Here is a 4732-nt window from a genome sequence, read left to right on the forward strand (position 1 = left end):
GAGGAGGGCCACTCACATGATTGGGGCAGCAAGGCAGGCCCTACGAGGAGAGGCTAAGGGACCTGAACCTGTTCAGCCTTCACAAGAGAAGGCTGAGAGGGGATCTTGTGGCCGTCTACAAACTGACCAAGGGGGACCAGCATGGGTGAGTCCCTGTTTCCCCCGAGCACTACTGGGAGTAACGAGAAATAATGGCCATAAGTAGATGGAGAATAGATTCAGGCTAGATATCAGGAGGCACTACTTCACAAGTCAGGGCGGCTAGGATCTGGAACCAATTTCCAAGGGAAGCGGTGCTCACTCCTACTCTGGGGGTCTTTAAAAGATAGCTAGATAGACACCTAGCCAGGGTCATTTGACTCCAGCATTCTTTCTTGCCCATGGCAAGGGGTCGGACTTGATGATCTGCTCCCTTCCGACCCTACCAACTATGAAACGCCCAATGCCTCTGAGAGAGGCTTAAAAATACCCTGACATATATAGCAAAAAGGGGGCATGGGGGCAACTATCAAAGTCCAGATGCATGATAAATATAGAATGTAGGCTTAGCTACAACTAGATTATCCCTGACCAGTGGCTGTCCAACCTTTTCTTGAATACCTTCAGTGATAGAGAGTCCACAACTTCCCTAGACAGTTTATTCCACTGCCTTACTATTCTAACAGTGAAGACTTTTTTCCTGATATCCAGTCTAAACTTATTTTGTTGCAGTGTCAAGCCATTGGTCTGCATCCTCCTCTCTGCAGGAAGACAGGTGCTTTCCTTTTTCTTTATGGCAGCCCTTCAAGTATTTGAAGACTGTTACCATGTCTCCTCTTAAGTGCCTTTTCCACAAGCTGAACATGCATAGCTCCTTCAGCCTCTTACATAACTTGACTTCTAAGCCCTTGATCGTCTTTGTTTCCTGCCTCTGGACCCTCTCTAACTTCTCCACATCCTTTTTAAAATGTGGAGCCCAGAACTGCACGCAGTATTCCTGAGGAGGCGTAACCAGTGCTGAGTATAGGCACTATCAGCTCCCATGTCTTGTACCTAATGTTTCTACAGATGCATCCCAAAACTGCATTCATCTTTTGTGCAGCTGCATCATACTGCAGACTCATATTGAGACTGTGATCTACCAAGACTCCCCAGTCCTTTTCCATAGTGCTGCCATCCAGCCAGGTGTCCCCTGTTTTGTACTTGTGTTTTTGATTATTCTCCTGAGGTGTAGCACCTTCCACTTGTTCACATTGAACTTCATCCTGTTAGCTATAGCCCAGCTTTCCAATCTGTAAGTATTCTTCTGAATTGTGCTTGCATTCTCCAATGTGTTCGCAGTCCTTCCCAGTTTTGTGTCATCTGCAGATTTGCTCAAAAAACTTTCTATGCCAACATGCAAATCATTAATGAATATGTTAAACAGTACCAGGACAGGCCCCTGTGGGACTCCATTTGAAACCTCCTGCCATTCTTATATAGACCAATTAATAATTACCCTTGTTTGTGGCTATTGAACCAGTTATCCACTTTATAGTAATTTTTTTCAATCAATATTTCTCCATTTTTTTGTGAAAAGGTTCTACAGTACTTTAAGTCTAGGTACACAATATCCACAGCATTCTTTCATCCACCCAGGTAATTAATTTGTCAAAGAAGGAGAATACGTTTGTTTGACATGATTTGTTTTTCATAAATCCCTGCTGGCTACTTATGATTGACCTTTCCTCCTCCAGATACTTGCAAATAGCCTTCCTTAGGATATGGTCCAGTAACTTCCCAGGTACTGAGGTGAGACTAACCAATCTGTAGTTCCCTAGGTCCTCCTTTTTGCCTTTTTTTAAAGAGGGACACCACTTTGGTCCTTTTGCAGTCCTCTTGTACATGGCCTGTATCCCAAGACTTCATGAAGATCATTCCCATGGGCTCCCAAATCTCCTCTGCCAGTTCCTTCAGGACCCTGGGGTGAAGTTAATCTGGCATGGCTGACTTGAATTCATTCAGACCTACCAAAAGCTCTTGGATCATCTCTTGTTATCTCTTCCCTCAGCTCACTGCCTTCCTTATACAGATAATCCTTATTAAATGTCTGGTTACAGCTTAATTTTTTTGTGAAGACTGAGGCAAAGTAGGTGCTGAGTCTCTCTGTCTTTCATCTTCAGTTAGGAATTCCCCCTGGCTTGTTAACAGAGGGCCCACAACTTCCTTTGTCCTTCTTTTCTGGCCACAATGCTTATAGAATGCCTTTTGTTGTCCTTTACCTCCTTTGCCAGGTGAAGCTTGTTCTTTATTATTACCTTCCTGATGTAGTCTCTGCAGGTTCTTGCTATTTCCTGGCATGCTTCCTTGATGACCTGCCCTTTCTTTTGTGGCCTGTATATTTTCCTTTTGTATTTGCTTCCTTGGTGACCTGCCCTTTCTGTTGCCTGTTGCATTTTTCCTTTTGTATTTGTGGCACTTTAGAAGCTCCTTGTGCAGCCACATTGGTGTCTTGCCATTCTTCTTGTGCTTCCATCACGTTGAGACAGTTTCTTGTTGGGCTTCCAATACTATGCCCTTTTAGAAGCTCCCAGCCCTCCTGAGCACCTTTATGCTGCAGTCTGTCCTCCCTTGACACCATGCCTGCTGTGTCCTTAAATCAATTGAAACCCACCTTTTTTTTAAACTGGTGCCCTAATTTTGCTGATCTTATGCTTTCCCTGGGTCAGGATCTGGAATTCTGTCATATCGTGATTGCTTCCTCCCAAGTTACCCATTAGCTTCATATCCTCCACCAGTTTTATCCTGTTGATAAAGACAAGATCCAAGATCATCCCGTAGTTGTATCTGCACTTTCTGGAAGAGAAAGTTGTCCTCCACACAAGTTAGGAACCAGCTTGACACTTTGATTGACTGCATTGTTCTTCCAGCAGATATCTAGAAAACTGAAGTTTCCCATCAGTACTATCCCATAGCTTTTGAATAGATTTGTCACCTGTTTGAACACAAATCTTCTTCCTCCCAAACCAGGGAGCAAGTGTGTGCGTGTTTTTGACATACAAGGCAACACCACCAGCTTTTCTCCAAACCCTGCCTTTCCAAAACAGAGTTGATATTCCAGTCGCAGCGTTTACATTCCAGTCAATGCTGACATTCCAGTCATAAGAACTGTCCTACCAGGGCTCTGTGATGCCAGCCAGATTGCCGTTCTTTTCACAGGTTTCAGCTTTCAGCTTTTATTCCCCATACTAATTGCATTTGTGTATGTGCATCGGACATATTTTGCATTTTGACCTACTCGCTTCGCTTTTGTTTCACTTGTTGTGGTCCTATAGCTGTCCGGTCCTTTCCTAGAATTAAGTTGCCCTTTGAGTCCTTTCGCTTGTGGACCATGTGCTGTGTTGCTGGAGGGTTTTGGTCACCATCCCCCATGGAATCTAGCTGAAAGATAGAGACAGAAATGAAGTCTGATTCTTCAGGATAGTATTGGTCTGCCAACTGTTGTCTCTGTTTCTGCAATCTGCTGCTACAGTCACTATGCATCTTCCAACTTGTGCAGCTTCATGCCCAAAGCAAGTCATTCACTTGCTCTGGAGGAGACAAGGGGCCATGTAGAAAAACAGCGTGTGATCATGTAGTTAAAGACTATCATAATCTATGTGCCTCTTGGGCTAAATTAACATTTGACAGGCAGCTTTTGGCACTTTCTAGTACTGTAATATTTGGTTTTTCCAATATTAATGTTCTTTACTGTAGACTTTGTTTAATTCTTTAAGGCCCTTGGCATTATTAACTTAAGACATGATTAATGAGTTAATAATATTTAAAGTAGTAACCTGGGAATACTTTCATGCAGTTAATGCTGCGATAAAACAGATAATAAGCCAAACATTTCTTACACAAAATATGTGTAATAACTTTGTGACTGGTTCTTAGTGTGCCTTAAATTGAACAGATGGCCAGCACCGATCAGCTGATCGGCGCTCCTAGGCACAGAAGCATAGTGAGCTCTTCAAGACTCCAGTGCATGGTAACAGTGTAGTTGCAATCACTGAAGGTGTACAAGCAATGTGTTTTGAGGAGGAGCTGACTGGTATTAGAGTATTGTCTGTAGTGAATCCTCAGTGTTGTAATGCTCCAAGTGAGAGTAACTAGATTTTCACTTTCAGAGAATGCCGTAAGGCTCCTTTGCTTTTCCATAATTTTCCTTAATTGTAGCTAAACTGTTTGACATGGGAGATTTATTTTTGCAAAAAATGAACAAATGGTTAAACTGGGATAGAGAGAGAGATTCAGTGTGGAATGGATGAGGGAATAGTTCTGTCCTGAGTATGTTTTATTACTTACCTCTAGATGTTTCCATTGCTTTGGATCAGTACTTATTTAAAAATTAGGTCATTTTAAGTATAAGTTTATGAATGAAACTATATTAATGTTTACAGAAATGTTACCATATTTTTTCACATATAAGATATACCTCTCCCTTGAAAATCAGACCCCCCACCACCTTGGATAAAATCACCCTGCTTTTATTCCTGCTCCACAGTGGAGCAGCTGTGGCATTGCTATTCAGGCACTGTGAATTCTTTATTGCACAGGTATTACTAATCAGTTATCCCTTTTTAATGGTCTTGATGTTTCACTAATCAAGCTGCTAACATTCCTTAAAGCAATTCTGCTGGCTGCTCCTGGTGTCTGTCTGTCCATCTGTCGTCTTCTCTCATATCCCTGGAGACTCTTTAGCACTTTCCAAAATCAGATATCTCCACCCCCC

General features: G+C 42.6%; 1 protein-coding gene across 1 annotated transcript in view; it reads left to right on the forward strand.

Moving 5' to 3' along the window:
* Positions 1-4732, forward strand: part of RICTOR (RPTOR independent companion of MTOR complex 2) — a 208302-nt gene that overhangs the window by 133736 nt on the left and 69834 nt on the right. The window lies entirely within an intron of this gene.

The sequence above is a fragment of the Gavialis gangeticus genome, unplaced genomic scaffold (assembly GCF_001723915.1).
Source record: "Gavialis gangeticus isolate Ggan-Ray unplaced genomic scaffold, GavGan_comp1, whole genome shotgun sequence".
Taxonomy (NCBI): domain Eukaryota; kingdom Metazoa; phylum Chordata; order Crocodylia; family Gavialidae; genus Gavialis; species Gavialis gangeticus.